We start from the raw sequence: 25,703 nt of genomic DNA, 5'->3' as shown, positions 1-25,703 counted from the left end.
CGCGTCGTGACGCCCCCGGTGCGCGACGGCACTTTACGGCAGCGCCGTAAAGCGAAAGACGGCGCAGGCTTCGTAGCGCCGGCCTCGTTCGGCTTTTCGTCCTTGCTCAGCTGTGTTTGGGACCAGGTTGGGGAGGCGGCTGGGGAAGCGCCGAGAAAGCAAAAGAGAGAAGCGGAAAGTGAAAGGAGCCGAAGAATTGGAAAGGGAAAGAAAGAAAGGGGGTTGAGAGAAGTGTGTCGTCCTGGCTGTTCCGGCAGGAAGGGGTTACAGGCGGCTGATGTAGTGAGCCACGCGTGTCCCAGCCATATCTGAGTTATGAGTGGTTGCAGGGAAAGGAGGCAGGTGAGAGACTTGCAATCCCCGCATCCGAGGCTTTTCTCTTCTTTTTCTACCAAGTTGTTCACTGCAATGGGTGAAAGTCCCAACCCGCGGAGGAGTAAACCAGTTGTGAGATAGACACAGAGCCTGGAAGAGAAACCGAGGGTTAAGACGCGAGATAACTGCAGGGGCAAAACTTGGCCACACGGGAAATTGGAAATCAAGATTGTTCAGAAGTTTGTAATGTGGTTTTCATGGTTGATATTCGTTGTGTTATTAATGTGTGGAAATATATAACTTGCAAGTGCATAAGCCACTGGTTCTGTGGTGTGGTGTCGACACAGACCGTATAAAACTTTTGACCATCTCAAAAACCAGATTTATCAAACCTTAACAACTGTTCTGAAGGCTGTAGAGCTCTCGGCATATGAAGGCTCCCTCTGAACCTCTGCACTGAGACTTGTCCAAACTCTTGCTGAGGAAAATTCAATTAACTGTCAAGTTAAGAAGAAAAAAAGGGAATTTTATTTGAGCCAAACTGATGGTGATAACACAGGAAGCAGTCTCAGAAAGCTCTGAGGACCATTCTGCCTGTTAGAAGTCGAAGGCACGGTCATATACATTTTTGAAACAAAGGATCATACATCAAAATGACCGACTAATATTTTACATAAACTTCACCAAAGATACATAGTCCAGGTAAGCACATGCCAAGCAAGCATCTAATCCCTATCCACCCCACGCCCCCTCACCTAAAGAGCTGGGAAAGGACACTGTTCTTTTAAGAAGTTACATTGCTAGGGTCAGAATAAAGGGAAAAAAATGATCTTTGTGGTTGAGCGGGCACTCCCGTGTTTGAGAAGTTCTGGTTAACTGTAATAAAGATGCACACTGCACATTAGGGACGGAGGAGGCCCAAACAAACAGAGGGAGAATTTTATGTTTAATTTTTTCTTGTCCTGCCTTAAAATATAAATTGTATTTCATCACTCTATTATGGCTTCTAGCAGCTTAAGGTCTTGCCCCTAGGGTGATCCTAGCGCCCCACCCCTTTAAAGTACCTGCCTAGAAAAGCTCAACACTGCCCGAAGAATTTGTGATTTGTTCCAGGCAAAACCTGGATAGGCAGACAGACCCCAGAGCCCTCTCTTGGAGCAGCTACTTTAGAAAGCTTGCAATTTAAATTCTTTTCTCTGCCCTTTGTGATATAAATCTACCATCCAGAACTGTTTCCTTAAGGACTTGTGAGCCCCTCTCTCTAAGATGCAGATAGTCAGGGAGATAACTCCGTGCTAGCTCCCAGTCCTTGTGGGAGGATAAGGACCTACCTTTCTTCAGCTTGCGCTACTGCTTCCTCTCATAAAGATAGAAGTTTCTTTCTCCCCTGACAAATGCCAGTTAACAAACCCAGATGGCCTAGTCACGTGGATCACCCACCCACCCCTTTACCACCCCTTAGTGACTTTCCCTTAGCACACTCCAGCCTTTGAAATGTCTTCAGCCTTCTGATTCAGGGAAGTGGAGTTCAGTTCATACTGTAGTATTGCTGAACAAAATATGTCCTTACCACTTTCGTGTCCAGCTTTGTTTATGTCTAACAATCCATCCAGGTAGCAAAGTTCTATTATTAAAATATGCTTGCTTTTTAAAAAATAAATATTTGGACTTGGCTTCCTGTAGTCAGATAAACTTTGCTCTCAATGTTGTTGACCGCCCTTAACCTCTGCTTAAGCTGGTATTAAAAAACAAAATTCAACTGAGTGAATTTGAAGACCTAATTGGCTTTATTAAATGATTCATGAATCAGGCATCATCCCATCTAACAAATAGAAAGGAGCGCCAAGGAGCTGTACAATGGAAGGTTTTTTAAAAGCAGGAAGGAGGGGACAAGGAAGTCAAAAAGAAAAGAAAGGATTATTTCAGGCAAGGTCACCTTCTTTTGGGAGAAGGGTAGGGGTTTATCATGCAGATCACCTCACTAGTGTTGATCAGGAAATTCCAAACTGATTGATTTAAAATTACATTTCTCTGGGTATATACCCAGTAAACATACATACAATGGAATATTACTCAACCATAAAAAGGAACGAAATTGGGTCATTTGTGGATGGACCTAGAGAATGTCATATGGAGTGAAGTAAGTCAGAGAAAAACAAATATTGTATATTAATGCATATATGTGGAACCTAGAAAAATGGTATAGATGATCTTATCTGCAAAGCAGAAATAGAGACACCGAGGTAGAGAACAAATGTATGGATACCAAGGGGGAAAGGAGGAGGTGGGAGGAGTTGGGAGATTGGGATTGACACATATACATATTGATACTATGTATAAAATAGGTAACTAATAATATACTGTATAGCACAGGGAACTCTACTTAATGTACTGTGGTGACCTAAATGGGAAGGAAATCCAGAAAAGAGGGGATATATGTATATGTATAGCTGATGCACTTTGCTGTACAGTAGAAACTAACACAACATTGTAAAGCAACTATACTCCAATAAAAATTAATTTAAAAAAAGAAAAAATAAAATTACATTTCTCAGGGACTTCCCTGGTGGTCCAGTAGTTAAGACTCTGCGCTCCCAATGCAGAGGGCGCAGGTTCGATCCCTGCTCAGGGAACTAAGATCCCACATACTGTACGATGCGGCCAAAAATAAAAAAACCCAAAATTACATTTCTGAGCGAGGCTGAAACTGCACTTAGGTGTTAAGTTTTAGTTTGCTTCTGTGGGGCTTAACATAAGTGACTCCACTTTGGACCTACTGTGCCTTTTTTAACACTGGAAATGTATTAGGCAGGCTCTTAAAAAGGCTCAGCTCATCCAAATTAGTTCAGCTGACAAATTACTCATTAGGGAGAAGAGGAGCAAGGTAGTGTGATTCACAAAACCTCTGATCAAAGAACGGGAGAAACAGGAGTTCTCATAGGAAGTTCCTCAAGCCCTAGTCTTCTAACGCTTCATTCCTTAAGGGGAGGTTGGAGTGGACTTAGTTTAAAGAGCTACACAACAATGCAAACAAAACCAACTCCCTGACACTGGGCCTGCACCACAACTGGCTCAGACAGCCAGGTCTCCTAGGTTCCTCCCTTCAGGGACATGTACTCCCAGGTCTGCAAGAGCATAGTGTGTGTGCTGCAACCCACTCTTGGGCAGAACAGAAATGCCGTCTTGAATATTTACTGTTTTATATTACTCTTTATCTACCCACATCCCAAATTAAATGGGTGTCATCAGAACTTAAGAAAGTGAGGGCTTTTGTTTTTTATTTTATTTAGAAACCAGATACCAACATTTAAGGGCATCTTGTAATAGCTGGTGAAACAGACAAAAGATGCTGAGAAATAAATACTTTTAAATAGAAAAGCATTGTATGTGATTAGTGGAATTGATATGTTTGCTAAAAATAAGAATTCCAATTGTTTCCCCCCTTTTCCATTTATTTTGTATACAACAAATATTAACTGATTACTTACTATTTACCAAGCACTGCCCTAGATGCCGGGAATACAACTGTGAATGTAATGGAGGAAAAACTTTTTCTCTACCCTTCTTAATTTTTTTTTTGGCTTATTTATTAATTAAGACAGATTAACAGGGGACTTCCCTGGTGGTGCAGTGGTTAAGAATCTGCCTGCCAATGCAGAGGACACAGGTTTGATCCCTGGTCCGGAAAGATCCCACATGCCGTGGAGCAACTAAGCCCGTGCGCCACAACTACTGAGCCTGCGCTCTAGAGCCTGCGAGCCACAACTGCTGAGCCTACGTGCCACAACTACTGAAGCCTGTGCACCTAGAGCCTGTGCTCCGCAACAAGACAAGCCACCGCAATGAGAAGCCCGCTCACTGCAACGAAGAGTAGCCCCCGCTCGCCGCAACTAGAGAAAGCTGCGTACAGCAATGAAGACCCAACGCAGCCAAAAATAAATAAATAAATACATTTATTTAAAAAAAAAAAAAAGACAGCAAACTACATTTGCATCCCTTAACTAGGGAAGGGCAACCATCAAGTTTCAAGGAAGCATCTGGACTGCGGACGCTGTCAATTAGCCTTGTAACTTTAAAAGGAATTTATCAAATTTAGCAAAACAAGTGACGACTAACCCTGCAAGATCGGCTCAGGAGACCAGGAGAAAGTGAGTAAAAGATGACTCTGGCTGCACACCTAGTCGGGGCTGCGGGACCCAGGACTAGGAAGCTTTGCTCTCTGGGTTTTGTCCCTCCCAGATTTCTGAGCTGACGAGCAGTCGCTCCACACTGCAGCTTGAGCCAATTGTGAAAGACCCAACCAAGCCCAGCCCAGCAGAAGGAACGGTTTCGGGGCTGTGTGTTTCTCTTTGATAAAGGAGCCCTTCCTTGTTCTTGCTTTTACTCTCTCTGGTATTTGATGGAACAACCCCCCAGAAGCAATTTAGAGTGACTGGTAAAACAAAGTATACCAAAACCTCGCAGCAACCAGAAGGATGAAGCTCTTTCTGGACTGCCTCCAGCTTCTGTCCTTACTGCTCATCTGCACCTTAAGAGTCTCTCCTGAAGCTTTTCATTCCTAAGAAGAGAAAAGCAGTCACCGGAGAAATCGTCCTGATTACTGGAGCTGGACGCGGAATTGGGAGACTGACTGCCTATGAATTTGCCAAACTTAAATGCAAACTGGTCCTGTGGGATATAAATAAGGTAAGAGTGCTTGCTGTGTTTTACTTTCTGGTACCTTTAATCTGTGTTGCATTTTGCTGTCAACAGCCCCCTACAGCATCTCTGTTAAGCATGAAGAAAAAAAATTACTAGTTTTGCCATTTTATAGATGGGGGAAAAACATGGATTAATTAATGTGCTGATGATCACACGATAAACGAACTTAGAGGATATGATTCCCAGTTACTGCCCATCACCAATTTGACATCGTAAATTTATCTTCACTTTTGCCCTGAAAATAATTTGTAATCTCCTCCTGAACCTGATTTCACTGATCCTGCTGTCTTTTTTTCTTTCTTTCTTACTTTTCTTTTTTTTTTTTTTGGCCGCCCTGTACAGGCATGTGGGATCTTAATTCCCCAATCAGGGATCAAACCCTTGCCCCCTGAATTTGGAATGTGGAGTCTTAACCACTGGACCGCCAGGGAAGTCCCTGATCCCTCTATCTTAATCATATGGAAAAAGTCATAGTTTTAGCTAGTATATTAAGAGTAAGAGGTTTGCACCTATTAAGAGAAAAATCTTACAGTTACTGAGGAAAGTGCATTTAAAAGATAGCCAACAGAAAGCAACATTACTATGCCATAGTAATTGCCAAAAGGAATTTTTAAAATCACCTTTTAGTTAAAAACAATGAAAAAGAAAAAAAAAAGAAACCTTCAATGTAATTCCCAGAATAGGTGTACCTTAAGGAAGGGAGGAGGACTTAGACTCTTACCTTTTATTATTCGGCCTGTATTAGATGGACAGAGGGGTTTCTGGGAGGCACTTGATGGCGTAAAACACCATCCCGTACACATTAGTCAATATCCAATGCTGTAAACAAGAATTCAGGGGATTGAGGCTGGCAGAGAGCTAAGCAGTGAGCGGGTGACTGAGATGGCATCAAGTACCCATTGACTGTCTGTTACCTAGGTACTAAGAACACAGTGGCGAACAGGAGATAGGGTCCCCTGCTCTCAATCTAGCAGGGAAAATAAACATTAAACAATTACACGCGCAACGAAAGGTAGGAACTAGGCCCAGCCTCATTTGACGTGGTCACAGCAGCGCGTGGCGCGCACGGTGGTGTGGTCAGACGCAGATGAGCTCTGCACTTCATGGCTAACCTACTCAGCGTCATGGGCAGCTTCCTAGAGCCTTGGGTTCCTTTTCCGCAGAACGTACAAAGTAACGGTACTTTCCTTGGAGGGCCGGGAGGATTACACCAAATAATGCACGCAAAGCGTATAGTGCAGTGTCTGGCACGTGGTAAACACACTACGATGTTAGTTATAATTATTCCTTCACAAAGGGAAGTTTAAGCTAAAATTCAAAGATGTATAAGAGTTCGGTTACGCATCTGGGGTTGAGACTCCCAGTGCCCAGTGCTGATTTGTACAAACGTTTTTCCGATCTGGAGTTAAGTGCATTTACCCAATAAATAGTTATCGAGCACTTACTATCTGCCCGGCACTGTTCTAATGCAGAACGGAGGATACGGCAGTGAGGAAAGCCTTAATGAGCTAGGGACAATAAACGAGACATGCTGCATAATAAAATGTGTAATTGTTGGATGTTGGTAAGTGTAAGGAGATGTTGTCGGATTGAAGATACACCAGCTAAATATAGGGAAAAAATAGTAAGGTCAACCGAAGTTCCTGCATGTGCTAAGTTTCCAGCCAAGGGTGGTTCAGCCTGTACCTGCCCTGGCTTCAACTATAGATGATGCCGGTAACAATAAGAAAGAAGGAGGGAGTAGTCAAAAAACTCATGTTATTCATACGGGGGAAAGCCGTATCAGGTGCTCTGATCGTCACAGGCACCAGCCAGTTTCCGAAGCCACCAATAATGATGGGCGTGACCATAAAGAAAATTATTACAAACACATAGGCTGTTACTACCACATTATAAATTTGGTCGTCTCCGAGCAGTGTTCCAGGTCGACCTAATGCAGCAAAAATTAATAGGCTCAGGCCAGTGCCCACTATTCCGGCTCAAGCACCAAATAGCAAGTATAAAGTACCGATGTCTTTGTGGTTGGCTGAGAATAATCAGTGGTTTATGAACATAGGTAAGATGGCCTAGCAGGCATTAGACTGTAAATCTAAAGACGGGTTAAGTCCTCTTCTTGCCAAGCCCTGTGGTGAATTGTTCACATTGAATTGCAAATTCAAAGAAGCAGCTTCAACCCTGCCGGGACTTCTCCCGCGTTTTTTTTTCCTGCGACGGGAGAAGTAGATTGAAGCCAGTTGACTAGGGTATTTAGCTGTTAACTAAAAATTCGTGGGAGATGTATCCCTCCAATCTAGTGAGGATTTAGCTGAATTAAAGTGTTTGATTTACATTCAACTGATGTAGGATATAGTCTTGCAGTCCTTATTAGGCCGGAATTAAGTAAATTATACTTGCTGAGGACTTTGAAGGCTCTTGGTCTGATTTAACCTAAATTCCTACTCCAACGCTGATAGTATTGGTGTGAGGGGTAGAAGGATTGTGGATATTCGATTATGGTTGGTAGGAGGATTATTGGTTTTGTAGAGTCAAATTGTCATTTTATTTTCATGTTGTTTGTGGAGGGGAGTATGGTCAGTGCCGTGGGGTATGTGAGACGTAGGTAGAAGTACAGGTTAAGTAGTGCTGCGATGGCTATAAGTGTGGGTGAGATAATATTATAGTGTTTTGCTATTTCTTGAATAATCATTCATTTAGGCATGAAACCTGACAGTGTTGGGAGTCCCCCTATTGATAGTAGGGTGGTCATGGTGAGGGTTGTGATTACAGGTGCTTCATTTCATGTGTGTGATAGTGAGAGTGTAGCAGTGGCCGAGCTGTGAATAAATAGTGTGAATATAGTGAGGGTTATTGTGAAGTCGATTGCTACATTTAGAGTTGGTATGGTTGGGTTTTATAGTAAGACAGCTGTTATTCATCCGATGTGGGCGATTGATGCGTAAGCCATGATCTTTCGGAGTTGGGTTTGATATAACCCTTCTCACCCTCCGATTAGAATGGAGAGTATGGACAGGGATAGTATTAGATTTAGGTTGATTGATGGTGAGATTTGATAAAGGATAGATAGAGGTGCAAGTTTTTGTCATGTCAATAGGATTAGGCCTGCCGTTAATGGGATGCCTTGTGTTACTTAAGGCACTCAAAAGTGAAAAGGGGATAGTCCCAGTTTTATGGCCAGGGCTATTGTTATTACTGTTGATGCTGTTGGAGTATTTTTGTAATGGTTCACTGGCCCGAGTACAATAGGGTAATGATGACTGCTATTATAAGTAGTGTGGATGCGGTGGCTTGTGTTAGGAAGTACTTAGTAGAGGCTTCTATGGCTCGTGGGTTAAAGTTTTTTATTATAATGAGGATAATGGCTTGTATATTCATCTCAAATCCAATTCAGGGTAGCGACCAGTGGGAGCTGGTTATTACAATTATAGTCCCTAAAACGACGGTTGTTAAAATAATGATAGAGGTAATGGGGTTTATTAGTACGGGAAGGGTATAAACCAACATTTTCGGTCTATGGGCCCGATAGCTTATTTAGCTGAACTTACTGTAGAATGTGGTGTAATATGGTAGCACAGAAAACTTTGAATTCTCAAGGGTAGGTTCAATTCCTATAATTCTAGAAATAAGAGGGCTTGAACCTCTATTATTTACTCTATCAAAGTAAATCTTTTGTCAGACATATTTCTTATGTTTGTGGGGGGTTGCTTGCCGTTATGATGGGTAGTGTCACATGTGTCACATGCAAGGGCTGGCGTTAAAGGTAGGAAGTTTTTTCAGAGTAGGTGTATTAACTGGTCAAATCGGAATCGAGGATAGGATGCTCGAATTCATAGGAAAGATATTGTTAGTAATAATGTTTTAACGGCGAGGTTGATTGTGTATAGCTCTGGTGTATATGGGTTGTGAAATGCTCCTAAAAATAGGATTGTTGTGAACATGTTTATTATAATAACGTTGGCGTATTCTGCTAGGAAAAATACGGCGAAGGGGCCTGCTGAGTATTCTACGTTAAAGCCGGGTACGAGTTCGGATTCTCCTTCCGTTAAGTCGAACGGAGCTCGGTTAGTTTCTGCTAGGGTGGAAATAAACCATATCATGGCTAGTGGTCATGATGGGAAGATCAGTCATAGTTGTTCTTGTGTTGTGGTTAGGGTTAAAGACCTGTTTATTAAGAGTACAGATAAGAGGATAATTGCTAGTGTTACTTCATCTGAGATCGTTCGTGCTACTGCTCGTAGGGCCCCAATTAGTGCATGTTTTGAGTTGGAGGCACTGAACAGTTCAAAGTGTTCAGAGTTATATATATATATAACTGAATCTGTTTTGTACACTTGAAACTAAAACGACACTGTAAATCAACTATACTTCAATAAAAGTAAAAAAAAAAAAAAAAAAAGAAACAGAAATAAGCAAGAGGAAAACAGTGAATTAAGGCAGCAGTGCCCCTCTAGCTGAAGGAATGTAAAGGAAAAGGGACTTCAAATGGTGGCTTAGAATCCCAGTTTACAAAGCAGCTTCAACAAAGAGTAGTGCATTTGTAGACAAGAGAGAGGACATGGGAAGCAGATTTAGGCTTTCAAGGGCAGCAAAATGTGGGAAGTTAAATCCACAGAAGAGAATTAATGGAGTGAGGTTTGTTCGCAGATTCCTCTGGTGTCCACTCTGGGCTTAAAGCATCTGCATCCACTAAAATGAGAAATTATATCCCACCTCTAGGCAGAAAAGGAAAATTTTCTGGGTTTTCTTCTTAATTGCTTTCTGCTCAGAATAATTTTTTATGTCAAAAACGTTTATTTAGTGGTGACATATACTAGTTTCCTTCAAGTGCAGCTTACAGAGGAACGATTATCAAATGTTAGGGTGCACCAGGATCACCTGGTCGGCTTTCTGTAACGTGGATTGATTTCTTGACTCCCCACCCCACCCTGTGAATTTCTGCTCAGTAGGTTGGAAGTGGGGCTTAAGAATCAGTAGGTTGAATACATGTGTGCATGGTCCTGATGCTGCTGGTCTGGACAGCACAGTGGAGACCCTGGGCAGACCCTGCTTGCAGAGGGGTCCTCCCTGTACCTTCTCCACACCTCCGCCTCCCACTGCCCCAAATTTTTCTTAATAGTGTCATCAGAGACCCAGGTTTCCAAGCCCACAGAATAGTCTCAGTTCAGCACCCAGGACGCAGGGGCAGGCTAACTTGTTAGCTCAGAACCAAGGCAAATCTCAGACCCTTCATAGTTCTTAACATGTACATTCTCAAATGTTTTACACCAAACTTTGTAAAGGCTTTTACTCCCCGGATCTTGATTTTTCAATGTCCTTCACCAATAAAGGCAGGTAGGGTGTCATGGAGAAATGGTTGGAAAGAACGAGACTGAAAGCTCACGTCTGACAGCAGGGATGTGTTCGGAGACTAGTGAGGCCCCGCCAGAAGGATGCAGAGGCAGGGCAAAGGCCTCGACAGGCCCAATGCAGAGCACCCTGGACCTCAGCAAAGAAGATAAGGGGTTATACACATTGGAGAAAAAAGAATTCACGAGCCCAAGAGGTACCTTTAAAAAGGCCAGAGGCAGAGTCAGGGAGGGAAAGGTCTTCTTTAGAGAGGATGCCAGCAGTGAAGTGTAGGCATGCAGAATTAGAGAACCACCATCTGCTACCCACAATGCCACCACTGAGCCAGCAGGAATCCTCACTGGTGGTCAAAGTCTTTGTTAGGGAGCAGGGTATCAGGGACAGACCACTTGGCCTGTGATGATGAAGGAGAAAGGGACCTTTATCACGGAGACATGCCCAGACACCACTTGAACCAAGTGCCCAAACTGACATTGTGCGTCCCCTAATGGGATGCAGTGGGAGGAACTCTGCGTCGCCCAGGTGATGTCCTGGACAAAAATGTTCAATCAGAATTGAATCACGAGGAAACAGTGAGGCAAATCTAGAATGGGGAACACTGCAGGAGACACCTGGCCTCAAGTTTTCCTAAAAGTCGATGTCTTGAAAGACAAAGAGGGGGAGGGGCAGGAGCAGTGTTCGAGGTGGAAGATAATACGGGGGGTGAGGAGTGTTTTCATTGCCTTGATGGTGCTGGTGCTTTCATGCATTATACCATGTCAGCCCCCATGAAACTGTGCACCTTAGTGTGTACTTCATTGCTTGTCAATCATACCTTGATAAACATATTTTTTAAAAGAGGGAAACTTTTCTAGATTAAAATAGCTGAAACAAAACGACAATGTACGAACATTAATTGAGATCTGAATTTTGAAAATAAATGTAAAGATGGCTTTGCAACGATTGGAGAAATGAACGTTATGTATTAATTAAAAACATATTCCTTCATTACAGTAATGATATTGTGATTCTGTAGGAGACGTTCTCATTTTTAGGATGTTGAACTTGAATATTTAGCAGGTGTCTGAAACTCCCAAATGCTTTAGCAAAACAATTTAAGAGATAAATAAAATGGATATATGGAGAGAAATAATACACTGTGACCAACGTGTCCATTTGACAGTTGGAGGGATAGGTATATAGGTGTCAATTTTACCATTCTTTTCATTTTTCGGTAGATTTGTAAATATTTTTAAAAAGAGTGTGGAAAAATAGGAGTGTTTGCTTCTTGCGAGATCGATTCCTGGGATTAAGTGAATTGGTGACTTGGAACAGACTCAGACAGTTACTTTTTAAAAATATTATACCTTACCATATTGTATGAGTTACTTCGTACAGTAAACTAATGAGGATATATTATTAAATTATGTGGAACAATCTCCTTCCCATCTTTGCACCCACTCTCACTCCTCAAAATCAGAATGTTAGAAATGATTTTAACACCATATGATGTGTACAGATCGAGCAAAAATATACCTAAGTTCTAGGCACTTCTATAAGTGTATAGTTGATAACATACCTTAAAAAAAATAAAAACGAAAGCTAGAAGTAAGGTTTTGGGATAAGTACTTGCTAAGGTCTCCTTGTCCTCTGAGTTTTTTATAATCTACTAATTCCCTAACATTTTCCTTTTTTGGGAGGCTGATCTAACGCTAATATAACTTACAGAGTAACTGATTTATGCCCGTTACGTGGAGAATATACATCTACACTTACTATTAAAAACATCACTGTGACTTTTGACTTATATTTATTTGGCAGAGAACTGAGATCACCCCAAAGCTCAAGCTCATTCTGCTTCCCCTGCACATGGCTTGTCTCTCATCCTTCCATAAATCCTCCTTGTATGGAAGTCTTACGAATCATGCTTTACCTCTTTTGGGACTTTTTTTGGGAGAATATTCTCAAATCAGGAATTAGCACGTCAAGGAGGAGTAAAGGTACAGATCTAAGTATTTTGAAAGAGACAGGCTGTTGTCACAGCCCAGAGAAGTGACATTCCCTCTGGGTGGCCCCGAGTAAATCACCACTCTAAGCCTCCCTTTCGACATTTGTCTATGGGAGACAATTCTTCCTACAACAGAGAATTCTCATGAAGTTTTCATGAGAAGTTTGACTAAAGCTTAGAGCAGAAGGTCTAAACTATAGTAAAGTACTCAATAAAGGGTAGCTTTTATTTTAAAATGAGAGAGCAAAGAATACTGGAGGAAAGGCTGATCTAGTGAAAGGATATCCTTCCTCCAAAAGCTTTCTTTTCCCATCATGAATACAACGCTTTCCATTTAAGCTTTTTTGCTCACAGTTGACCCCCCCCAAATTGAAATATTTGTGTGGATATGGGATAATTTCTAAGACCCAAAGTAAGTGAAAAAAGGGGCAGGGGTGTGGTTAGAGAACACTTCTCTGAGTTGTGGTTGAGAAGGCATAATGGACATTCGCCTATATGTGCAGAGACCACTTCCAGTATAGACCTAGAGCTGGAAACATTCAGCTCTGACACGTGCTGCAGTGGCCAGTAGAGGACTGAACACCCTGCATTATTTTTCATCTATTCATATCAGTTTGGTTGTTCAAAAGCTTTCCAGCAGATGGTGCTAGACACTATTCAGTGCACAAGTCCTTAGGACAGGAATTTGTGTCCACAATGGAAATAAAAGCCGTACCCCCTCTCCTGAATGGAAGGTCATCCACACTGAAACAGGGCAATAACTGCATTGCTTTAAAAAATAAATATTGAAATATAGTTGATTTATAATGTTTTGATAGTTTCTAGTGTACAGCAAAGTGATTCAGTCATATTATTTTTCATATGTGTATATATATACATATGAAATATATATATTTATTCTTTTTCATATTCATTTCCATAATTGTTTATTCCAGAATATTGAATATAGTTCCCTGTGCTATACTGTATGTCCTTGTTGCTTTTCTATTTTATGTACACTAGTTTGTATATGCTAATACCAAACTCCTAATTTATTCCTCTCCCACGCCATTTAACCTGTGGTAAACATAAGTATGTTTTCTATGTCAGTGAGTTTATTTCTGTTTTGGAAATAAGTTCATTTGTATCATGCTTTAGATTCCACATATGAGTGATATCATGTGATAAATGTCTTTCTCTGCCTGACTCACTTCACTTAGTATTATAATCTCTAGGTCCATCCAAGTTGTTGAAAATGGCATAATTTCATTCTTTTTTATGGCAGAGTAGTATTCCACTGTATATATGTACCATATCTTCTTTATCCATTCATCTATCAAGGGACATTTAGGTTTCTTCCATGTTCTGGCTCTTGTGAATAGTGCTGGTATGAACAGAAGGGTGCATGTATCCTTCTGAACTATAGATTTGTCCAGATATATGCCCTGGAGTGAGATTCCTGGATCATATTTTTAGTTTTTTTTTTTTTTTAATTTATTTATGGCTGTGTTGGGTCTTCGTTTCTATGAGAGGGCTTTCTCTCGTTGTGGCAAGCGGGGGCCACTCTTCATTGCGGTGCGCAGACCTCTCACTATCGTGGCCTCTCTTGTTGCAGAGCACAGGCTCCAGACGCGCAGGCTCAGTAATTGTGGCTCATGGGCCCAGCTGCTCCGCGGCATGTGGGATCTTCCCAGACCAGGGCTCGAACCCGTGTCCCCTGCATTGGCAGGCAGATTCTCAACCACTGCACCACCAGGGAAGCCCATATTTTTAGTTTTTTAAGGAATCTCCATACTGTTCTTCATAGTGGCTGTAACAATTTACATTCCCACCAACAGTATAGGAGGCTTCCCTTTTCTCCATACTCTCTCCAGCATTTGTTATTTGTAGACTTTTTGGTGATGGCCATTCTAACTGGTGTGAGGTGATACCTCATTGTAGTTTTGATTCGCATTTCTCTAATAATTAGTAATACTGAACAACTTTTCATGTGCCTATTGGCCATCTGTATGTCTTCTTCGTAGAAATGTCTAATTAGGTCTTCTGCTCATATTTTCTTTTTTTTTTTATCATTGAGCTGTATATTGTGGAAATTAAGCCCTTATTGGTCATATCATTTGCAAATACTTTCTCTGAGTCCATATATTTTCTTTTTGTTCGTTTATGGTTTCCTTCACTGTGCAAAAGCTTATAAGTTTGATCGGGTCCCATTTGTTTATTTTTGCTTTTATTTCTATTGCCTTGGGAGGCTGACCTAAGAATACATTGCTACAATTTATATCAGAGAATATTTTGCCTATGTTCTCTTCTAGAAGCTTTATGGTATCCTTTCTTACATTTAAGTCTTTAAGCCATTTTGAGCTTATTTTTGCGTATGGTCTGAGGGAGTGTTCTAACCATTAATTTACATGCAACTATCCAGTTTTCTCAACACTGCTTGCTGAAGAGACTGACTTTTCTCCATTGTATATTCTTGCCTTTTTTGTCAAAGATTAATTGACTGCAGGTGTGTGGGTTTATTTCTGGGCATTCTATTCTGTTCCATTGATCTGCTTTTGTTCCAGTACTACACTGTTTTGATTACTGTAGCTTGGTAGTATTCCTCTGGAGTCTGGTAGGGTTATGCCTCCAGGTTTGTTCTTTTTCTTCAGGATTGCTTTGGCAATTCTGTGTCTTTTGTGGTTCCATATAAATTTTAGGATTATTTGTTCTAGTTCTGTGAAAAATATCATGGGTCATTTGATAGCAATTGTATTAAATCTGTAGATTGCTTTGGGCAGTATGGCCATTTTAACAATGTTTATTCTTCCTATCCAAGAGCATGGGACATCTTTCCATTTCCTTGAATCATCTTCATTTTTCTTTATCACTGTTTTATAGTTCTCAGCATATAAGTCTTCCACCTCCTTGGTCAGTTTTATTCCTAAGTATTCTATTCTCTTTGATGCGATTTCAAATGGGTTTTTTTTTTTTTTTTTACTTTCCATTTCTGGTATTTCATTGTTAGTGTAAAAAAAATGCAAAGATTTCTGCATGTTAATCTTGTGTCCTGCTACTTTGCTGAATTTGTTTACCAGTTCTAATAGTTTTTGTATGGAGTCGTTCTGGTTTTCTATATAGAATATCACGGCATCTGCATATCATGACAACATTACCTCTTCCCCTCCAATTTGGATACGTTTTATTTCTTTTTCTTCTCTAATTGCTGTGGCTAGGACTTCCAATACTATGTTGAATAGAAGTGGTGAGAGTGGGCATCCTTGTCTTGTTCCAGATTTTAGCAGGAAGGCTTTCAGCCTTTCATCCTTAAGTATAACATTGGCTGTGGGTTTGTCATAAATGGCTTTAAATATGTTGAGATATGTTGCTTCTATACCCACTTTGGTAAGAGTTTTTATCATGAATGGATGTTGAATTTTGTCAAATGGAATTTGTTCATCTATTGAGATGATCCTGTGGTTTTTGTCTTTTATTTGGTTGTTATGTATCACATTGATTGATTTGCATATGTTAAACCATCCTTGAGACCCTGGTGTATGATCTTTTTTATGTGTTGTTGGATTTGGTTTGCTGATATTTTGTTGAGAATTTTTGAATCTATACTCATCAGAGATACTGGCCTGTAATATTATTTTTTGGTAGTGTCTTTGTCTGGTTTAGTATCAGGGTGATGATGGCTACATAGAATGACTTTGGGAGTGTTCCCTCTTTGTAAATCTTTTCGAAGAGTTTGAGAAGGGTCAGTATAAGGTCTTCTTTGTATGTTTGGTACAATTCCACAAGGAAGCCATCTGGTCCTGGACTTTTGTTTGCAGGGAGTTTTGTCTATCACAGATTCTATTTAATTTCTAGTGATGGGTCTGTTCAAATTAGCCATTTCTTCTTGATTCAGTTTTGGTGGGCTACATATGTTTCTAGAAACTTGTCCATTTCTTCTAGATTGTCCAACTTGTTGACATATAACTGTTCATAATATTCACTTGTGGTTTTTTTATTTCTGCGGTATCAGTTGTTATTTTTTGTCTTTCATTACTTATTTTGTTTATGTGGGTCCTCTCTCTTTTCTTCTTGGCAAGCCTGGCCAGAGGTTTGTCGATTTTGTTTGCCCTTTCAAGGAACCAATTCTTGATTTTATTGATTTTTTCTATTGTTTTTATTTAATCTTTATTTTATTTACTTCCTCTCTGATCTTTATTATTGTCTTCCTCTGCTGACTTTAGCTTTTCTTTGTTCTTCTTTTTCTAATTCTTTTAATCAGTAGGTTAGGTTGTTCATTTGAAATTTTTCTTGTTTTTTGAGGAAGGCTGGTATTGCTATGAACTTCCCTCTAAGGACTGCTTTTGCTGCATCACATAGATTTTGTGTGTTTCTGTTTTCATTGTCATTTGTCTCAAGATACTTTTTTATTTCCTCTTTGATTTCATCATTGATCCATTGTCTTTTTTTTAAATTAATTAATTTATTTTTGGTTACATTGGGTCTTCATTGCTGCATGCGGGCTTTCTCTAGTGGCAGTGAGCAGGCTTCTCATTGTGGTGGCTTGTTATGGAACACGGGCTCTAGGCGCATGGGCTTCAGTAGTTGTGGCACACAAGCTCAATAGTTGTGGCTCACCGTCTCTAGAGCACAGGCTCAGTAGTTGTGGCACACAGGCTTAGTTGCTCTGCAGCATGTGGGATCTTCCCAGACCAGGGCTCAAACCCATGACTTTTGCACTGGCAGGCAGATTATTAACCACTGTACCACCAGGGACGTCCCTGCGTTGCTTTTTTATGTTTCTTCTCCTTAGATGGTAGGATCCCCAGTTTGGATAAAAGCTATTGTCTCTGTCCCTGGATTATAATGATTAAGTGAGTAAAAGAGAACTTAATGCTAGTTGAGTGGAGGATTAGGTAAATAAGCTGATAAGAAGATGATTGGATCTAGTAAGATGATGGAGGCAGAGCACAGGGCTGAAGTTCAAGATCCTGCAGCTGTTACCACTTAGCTGTCAACTGAAAAGAGTAGTTTGTGTTTGAGCTGACCCCAGGATCTCTCAACACATCAGAATGTTTTGAAAATACGTGCTGCTCCCAAAGTCCAAATCTGGTATATATCCCCTAAACAAGTCAGCTTCTACACCCTCCTTACTGTGCCCTACCAGGACTTCCAGCTTCCTCTGACCCTCCAGAAAGTGGAAAGGCCCCAAGGAAGGACGCTACTTACAGGAATTATAAAAGGAAACCAGGTCAAGTTCCCACCTCCTGGATGAGCAAGCAATGGGCCCTGCAAGGAAGGGGGAAGCAGCACCAGGCTGAAGGGATGTGGGGTCACTCCTCACCCAGAGCAGAGAGGGACCGGTTGAGCATCCCTTGGCCTCAGGCAAGCGGACTCAAGAAAGGCCTGGGGACTTGAGCAGGTCCAAGCGGGGACAACTTTGGCACCCTAGGCTGGGAGCGGGGCAACTGGCAAGAGCACCTCCCCATAGACTCAGGGTGCAAGGGAGGGGTCCTCAGTGTCGCCCAGGAAACAGAAAACTCAGTTTTCCGGTCCCTCTCTCAAGGGGTCTGCTGAGAAGATCTTCAGGCGGAATACCCAGTTATGTCACAAGCCTGATGTTGTCAAGGGAGCTTCCCACCAGGAGGAGCAAGAAGAAACACCAGGAAGAGAAACCCTTGTGTGAGAAGCGCAAGCAGGTTCTGAGCCTGTTCTGTGAGAAGGACCTGGAGCTGCTGCGTCCCCAGTGCAGGGTCTCCTCTGACCCCCACCATCACCCCCTGGGACCCATGGAGCAGGCTGCAGCCTGTCACAGGAGGAGGCTCAAAGGCTACGCTGAGCCCCTGGAAAACAAGTCGAAGACACTGAAAAGGTGTTAGAAATGCAAGTCTCAGAATCTCTTGAGTTGTTGTGGAGGGTGGAGAATCAAAGGGGGCTTTAAAATTAAGTTGTTTAAACAATTTAGGAGTTTCTTGGAAAAGAGAAGGAAGTAATTCTTTACAAATTACAGTTAGAAGAAAATCGAAAGAAAACAGTAAAATTCTCAGAGCATGAGTCCACACTGAAAAAGTTACTGATTGAAATGGCAGAAAGGTGTATGCAGGCAGACCTGGAGTTCCTCACATGTATTAAAAGTGTCTGCAAGAAGTTTGGAAACGTAAACACTCTGGCAGTCTTTCCATATGAATTAAAGAAAAAGTGGATTGATCTCCTGAAAACATTTCAGCCTACAGAAAGTGATCAACATTTTCAAGCTCAATACGATACTAGATATTGAAACTGAGCTCCCCAAACTTATCACCTTAGAAGACAGAAAAGGGGTAGCATTAGGAAAGGTGAAATCATGCTTTCCTTCCTTACAATATCACAATGTTACATTTTTACCAGCTGTCCTGAGCCTTCAGAGGGTTGTGTCTGGCAGGCATTATTGGCACGTGGAAGGAAGAGGCAGTGGTGAATGGGCCATGGTGTCTGTAAAGAGTCTGTTCCCTGGAAGCTATGACCTTGCCGTCCCCCAAAGGCGGAAGCTGAGGAATCCTTCTCTGGTCTTAACACCTGTGTTGCCTTGGATACAATAAAATCCAGGACGATTGGTATTTTTCTAAATTATCAGTTGGAAGAGGTTTCATTTCGTAATTTAACAGTTCCTTTATCAATACATTAGTACTTTCCCTGATAGTTTCTAAGAAAAACTTAGGGCTTATTTTTACACCAGGCCTACCTGGGAGACATTTGCAGGTTGATATTTTGAACTCTGGTTCATGAGAGTATTATGCAATTAATTATTGTGGGATGATATAATCTCAAGAATTAGATGGGTTTTTGTTGTGAATTTTTAAATTTTAGATTTTTATTTTTTTATAAATTTATTTATTTTATTTTATTTATTTATTTTTGGCTACATTGGGTCTTCGTTGCTGCACGCGGGCTTTCTCTAGTTGCTGCGAGCGGGGGGGCTACTCTTCATTGAGGTGAGCGTGCTTCTCATTGTGGTGGCTTCTGTTGTTGCGGAGCACGGGTTATAGGTGTGTGGGCTTCAGTAGTTGTGGCATGTGGGCTCAGTAGTTGTGGCTCGCAGGCTGTAGAGCGCAGGCTTAGGAGTTGTGGCGCATGGGCTTAGTTGCTCCGCGGCATGTGGGATCTTCCCAGATCAGGGCTCAAACCTGTGTCCCCTGCATTGGCAGGTGGATTCTTAACCACTGTGCCCCCCGGGAATGTTGTGAATGTTTTAAACTTTAGGTTTTGAAATAGTTGTACATTCACAGGAAGTTGCCAATTTAGTGCAGCATGTTTTGGTTTTTATCACCTAGAAGACCTTTTCTCTGTTTCACTAACTATACCATGTTATTTACCAGGCTTATTTTACAGAAATGTTGCAAGAAACAAATGCAAACTGCTTTTGCAATTCCAAAATAAAATATATAATAACTAAAGTTTTTTCTAACACTGTCTTTTCAAATTTTCATAAAGGCACTCACCGCTCACAGCATTTATAATTTTCCTATATAGTCTCCATTTCTAGAAATTCACCAGTTTATTAAATAAGGTGCAAATACCATTCTTTCAGTATATTGGAGAAAAGGACCTTTTACGTTCTGTACTGTTGGAGACTGGGAAGCCCACTTAATGCCTGAAAGTGTTTCGAGCACTAATGAAGAACCATGTCTAAAGGGAATGGTCGGAGTGGAGGAGATAAGGCAGGAAGCCACTTGGAAGGGAATGTGACCAGTGATGTCGTGGTGACGGCTGAGGTCCTCCAGCCTGGGCTGACAGACTCTCCTCCCAGCATTAAGTCAGCACATAAGTGGTCACGTCAGCTTAGTCTACAGGACTCTCGGAAGGCGGGTGGAGGCCACTGTGCCAACTTGCAGACCTGCCCTCTTCAGCAGTGGCCGAGGCTGCACTGAAGCCCCCTTACGAAAATCTAAAGTAGAAAAAGTATCACGTTTGACTTTTTGTTTGTCTTTCTTTAGACAAATTCTTTTCGGAATTCTAATTGTTTTGCTTTTGTCTCATGTTTAAAATCATGTCTGAATATAACGTTAGTCAAAATACCGCATGGATGTGTTGCATTACATTAATGCTCAAGCACCATAATTTTAGAAAACCCTTATATTTGGAGGCCTGTGGGTATACTGTTTACAGTTTCTGGCAATAAAGAGTTTTGCCATCCTATATTTGTGATTTGTTTATTTCTGTGTATTTGTTTATTTCTCTCTACTGTGAGAAAGGTGCTCAGAGAGCTTCTGAGAACCCATTTCAGTGAGGTGAGAGTGACCCTGCACCGATCAGGATAGCCATGCTCGGCCGTGGTCGTGTCTGTTGCTTAGCAAGACGGAACCTAGTACTTACTTGTGTAAAGTGCAAGGCGGGTCAGCAGGGCGCGCTCCCTCGCCCCGCCCAGCGGTCTCCCTCCCTCAGCCCTGAGATGCTGTGGGTCAGGGTCACTGCAACTAACAAGAGGAGAGTCGAGGGACCAGGTGAGCAAACTCACACGCCCAGCGATGATGGCTGAGCCCCACAGGAAGAAGAAATATTACTGAACCACATTCGATTTGCTGGATGGGCAGCTAGTCAGAATGCTGAGATGCGGGCAGCAAAGAAACAGTTTTTTCTCAAGGCCACCAAGTGAGAGGATGGGAGAACATGTCTCATATAGGTCTCCCTGCAGGTGAGGTGCTCAGGGTATTTATAAACAAAGCAGCAGGGAGGTGTGAAGCTTGGGGAGCCTGGGAAAGGTGGTTGAAAAAAGGTGCAGGAACGGGTCTTCTGTGCATGTGTAACTTAGCTACAGGCCTCCCAACCTTCTGAGGCTGGAGTTTCAGGCTGCCTGACGTCAGAAGGTCTTAGATCTTATACTTGCACGTGACCAGTGGAGGGGCAGTGGTCTCATGTAGTCTATTTTTGTTTTTAATTGAAGTATAGTTGATTTACAGTGTTGTGTTAGTTTCAGGTGTACAGCAATGTGATTTGGTTATATATGTGTGTATATATATACACACATATAGATATTCCTTTACAGATTCTTTTCTCTTATAGGCTGTTACAAGTTACTGAGTGTAGTTCCCTGTACTATACAGTAGGTCCATGTTGTTTATGTATTTGGTTATTTATTTGATATATAACAGTGTGTATATATTGATTCCAAACTCATAATTTATCCCCCATCTTCCCCTTTGGTAACCATAAGAATGTTTTCTATGTCTGTGAGTCTATTTCTGTTTTGTAAATGAGCTCATTTGTTTCTTTTTTTTTTCTTTATTTTTTTAGATCCAACACATAAGCGATATATGATGTTTGGAGTTCTCTGACATACTTCACTTAGTGTGATAATCTCTGTGTCCATCATGCTGCTATAAATGCCATTATTTCATTCTTTTTTATGACTGGGTAATATTCCATTGTGTGGGTGTGTATATATATATATATATGTATGTATATATACACACCACATCTTCTTTTTCCATTCATCTGTTGATGGATGGTCCTATCCAGTCTTAACTGGCTCAGATCGAACTAGACACTGCTGACTCCAAGTCCCTGGAAAATCACTGGGGCCAACATCGTATTGTTTGTGGAGGACATGCAAGTCTTAAAACGACCTTGATCAGTGAAAGCAGGTGAAATGGATTAAAGCCACAGTTTCAGAAAGACATGTCTTCTTTCCTGGCAAGGACTTGATCAGTGAGAAACCCTGAACTCTTTGCTACAGCCCTCCCAATGTCCTTTCTGTCTATAAAAGAGCTCTCCTCTCCATCTGTGCTGGGGACTTGCACGTGGCTCGCCATGGTGGCAGATCCCAAATGGCAATTCTGTGAGAACCAACCCATCTTTTCTGGAGAAACTTCTGGCCATCTATTTGTTTCAGGTTAGCAAGAGGGAGCTTTAAAATGGCACACTGAGACTTAAAAGCCAACACCAGGAGGGGACCCACATTTTCTCTTATTCTGTTCTCTGAAACAAATTGCAAAGCCCCACTCATCTCAAGGGGGCTGTAAAGGTATATGTAACAAGGGGTAAGAAAAAATAATGTTAACCACAATTCTTGAGTCCAATTAGACACTCATGAAATTTACATTAATACTGAGGGCTAGAAATAAAACTTTCCAAATACAACTTATAAATACATAAACATAGAAACTGTTAATAATTTTGGCTCAATTTGATAGCATTTGTTCAATAAGTTCATAGAAGATATTTCTTTTAAGTAAAATAAGCCTTAAAACAGTTTTCATTAGGAGAATTATAAAGCATTATTATTATGAAATTTTGGTGATTCGTCAGAAAAAAATCACGGAGTGTGATGTCTAAACACAATGGAACGAAAGAAGAAAAATCTCTTAACTGAGAAAGGCTTCTGTGGAGGAGGATCTAGGAGCTACGTAGATGACTGGAGTGACGTGCTGAAGACCAGAGGTGGGTGGAGGTACGTCCCAACCAGAAACACACAGTCTCACACACACACACACACGTTTCGTGCTTTGCGTGGTTCTGATACGCACAAAGTTCTGTCACGCTGGTTAGTTAAAGAACACATCCTGCAGTGGATCAAATGTCATCAATAGTTAACCAGGGTATATTAACCATATTTCCATAAAGTATAAACTATCTGGACCCAGAGGGTGGGGTCCCCAGCCAGAGAGGATTACTCCCAGACCTTGAAAGCTCATGAAATTGTTCTGCTGGATTTCAAATTTGCCCTAGCAACGTGGTGCCGCCACACCCTGGTCTTCTCTCCAGCACACGTTGTCTAACAGCGACTCTCCTAATGTTAGCTATTTTTGCAATCTGGGTAGGCTGAGGATCTCCAAAATCATCAAGTCCTGCTTTTATTTTATTTTATTTACTTATTTATTTTCTGACTGGTCCCCTTAATCGATGTCCCTCCTCTCACATTTTTCTGTAAGCAGCAAGAAGGAACCAGGACACACCCTCAACACATTGCTTGGAAATCTCAGCCAAATATCCATGTGATTCCCTCTCAAGCTCTGCTTTCCACACAGCTGTAGGACACAATTCAGCCATCTTTTTCCCCCACGATATACCAAGAGTCACCTTTCATCCAGTTTCAAGTCACACGTTCCTCATTTCCATCTGAGTTCTCACCAAAGCACCTTTAAAATTCATGTTTCTGCCAACATTCTCCCTAGGACAGTATGTGTATTCTCAAAGGCTAAAATTATTCGTCATGAGCTCCCTGTTGGGCTGGTTAGTGACACTGTCATACCATATGGGTTAGAATACAGAGGACTAACAATACTAGTAGGGAAAACCAGAATCCTGATGAAATGCCTAAAAGGGACAATCGTTCCATACAGTTGAATCTCCTAGGATAGGTGATTTGAAGAGTTGATGTCCGTCTCCTCTTCACACTTGGACCCAGAGCAATCGGACATCAGACCTTATCACTCAGTTGACACTGTTTTCAGAAATTTCATAAGTGATCTGGAAGTCAAGTCACTTGACTTTAGCTCTTTTTTACTTTTCTTTGCTTATTGACTCTGTTCTTGGCCGCAAAATTGACAAGAATCAACTGTGATTTTATACCAGTTCTCTGCTTGCCAGGAATCACATGAACAAGAACTTTTCCCATTAGAATTCTGTGGCCTTAAAGTGGGGGGTTATGGAGGAGGGGCCAGAGCAGGGGCCCTAGGACAGCGGTGTGGGGTGCAGTGACATAGTTTCAATCTAATGCCCACAGGACTTGCAGTTGGACTGATTAGTTGGGATTAAGGAATGAGAATTCGAAGATTCTTCCAAGAATTTCTGCATTTGCACTTGGGCAAATGATAGTTCCATTACTGAGATGTGGAGAGTAGGAAATGAGTAGTTTTCTGAATTGCAGAGGAGGTTGGTGGAAAATAAGAGATACATTTTACCGATTAGAGGGAAAAATCATTTCAAAGATGCAGAGACAAGACAGTGTGGGGAATTGCTGTTGTTCGTTACTGTGTTCCCATCTCCTATAATGGTGCCTAGTTATTAATTAGTAAGCGCGCAATAAATATCTGTGGTATTCATCAACTAGCTAATTAATTCTAGAATATGCAAATCTTATACGTCAAAACCATGGTCCAGTGCACACCTTGTTAATTGATTTTGTCTGCTTGGTGCACTTGTAAGGCCAACAGTCTCTCTCCTTTCCTGTAAGGTGTGACTAAGCCCTTAGCTCTCATCACAACAAATAAAAAGTAAAGTCCTCATTTCGCTTCCAGTCACTGCCACTTCCACTCTCCAGTGCAGACTTTATTTATGCAAAGGAGAATATTCCTGACGTGAGAAAAAGCATGCTGGTAACTGGGTCTTGGGCAGGGCTGCGGCCTGCCTAAAGATGGGGCAGCGCTGAGGACGGGAGGGGCGAGGTCATTCTAACCTCTGCTGCACTGAAGCCACGGGGCACAAGCAGGAAGCAGAGTCAGCAGACGCTCAGAGGGCGCCGCACCGCGCGCGCTGCTGCCCCCGGCCCGGCCTTCCCGCCGCACCGCGCGCGCTGCTGCCCCCGGCCCGGCCTTCCCGCCGCACCGCGCGCGCTGCTGCCCCCGGCCCGGGCTTCCCGCCGCACCGCGCGCGCTGCTGCCCCCGGCCCGGGCTTCCCGCTTCGTTCTGCACCGTCCTGGACGCTCTTTTCTTCCCAAGGGGTCCTTCCCAGCAGCGCCTTCACTTCTTGGAGAAAATCAGGCTGGAAACGTGCACCGCCATCAGCACCCCTGTCTCCTGGGCTGGGACTTTGCACAGTTTGTCTTCTGTGTGTCAGGCACGTCCAGAGCTGGCCCGTGTACACTGCCCCCTCTGGGATGGGGGGCCCTCCAACCCTGGACTAGGGACCCACTTGATCCGTGGGCGCAGGGAACATAGGATGGACTCAGCCAGACCCCTGAACCTGAGGGGTGCAGGCCCCTCCACATGCCCGGGGTGCCAGAGACTGTGCCCCGGAAGAGCAGGGGAGCCCGAGGGTCTGGCATCACACCTCCCCAGGGAAGAAGCGGACAGCCTCACAGAGCCTTTCAGATTTCAGTTCCTGATCAGTAAAGATGGGGTTAAGTGGCCTTGAGAGGATCATGAGAAGATCACAGAGGTGCAAGAGACCTTGTTATCACCAGGGCCAACTGTGCCTGACCTCATCAGAGTAGACCCTCCCCTCCTTCCCCCTCCCCTCCCCTCTGCTCCCTTCTGGGCAGCAGGTCTGAACACCCTCTTCCCTCACAGGACCCCATTTCCCCAGGGGGAGGAGCCACAGTCTTTAGGGTGGGACCCCAATAGCTCCATCCTCCTCCTGGGGGTGTACATAAGCCCGGGTCACATCCTGGACCACACCGTCTGGTGAGAGAGCAGCCTGAGGACCCGGCTCTGTGAACCAGGAAAGAACCGCAGCCCCAGATAAGTGGGGATCCAGGAGGGGGCA

At 42.4% G+C, this 25,703-nt stretch overlaps 1 long non-coding RNA gene across 1 annotated transcript; it reads left to right on the top strand.

The window, feature by feature from the left end:
• Positions 1 to 33: 33 nt before the first annotated feature.
• LOC132365736 (uncharacterized) lies at positions 34 to 24,504 on the top strand. The gene is made up of 3 exons (XR_009503206.1): positions 34 to 1,017; positions 3,914 to 5,001; positions 21,572 to 24,504. It is a non-coding gene; the product is annotated as an uncharacterized LOC132365736 (long non-coding RNA).
• Positions 24,505 to 25,703: the final 1,199 nt, after the last annotated feature.

The sequence above is a fragment of the Balaenoptera ricei genome, chromosome 5 (genome assembly GCF_028023285.1).
Source record: "Balaenoptera ricei isolate mBalRic1 chromosome 5, mBalRic1.hap2, whole genome shotgun sequence".
Lineage (NCBI taxonomy): Eukaryota > Metazoa > Chordata > Mammalia > Artiodactyla > Balaenopteridae > Balaenoptera > Balaenoptera ricei.
The sequence above is the reverse complement of the archived record's forward strand: the minus strand, read 5'-3'. Positions and strand labels throughout refer to the sequence as shown.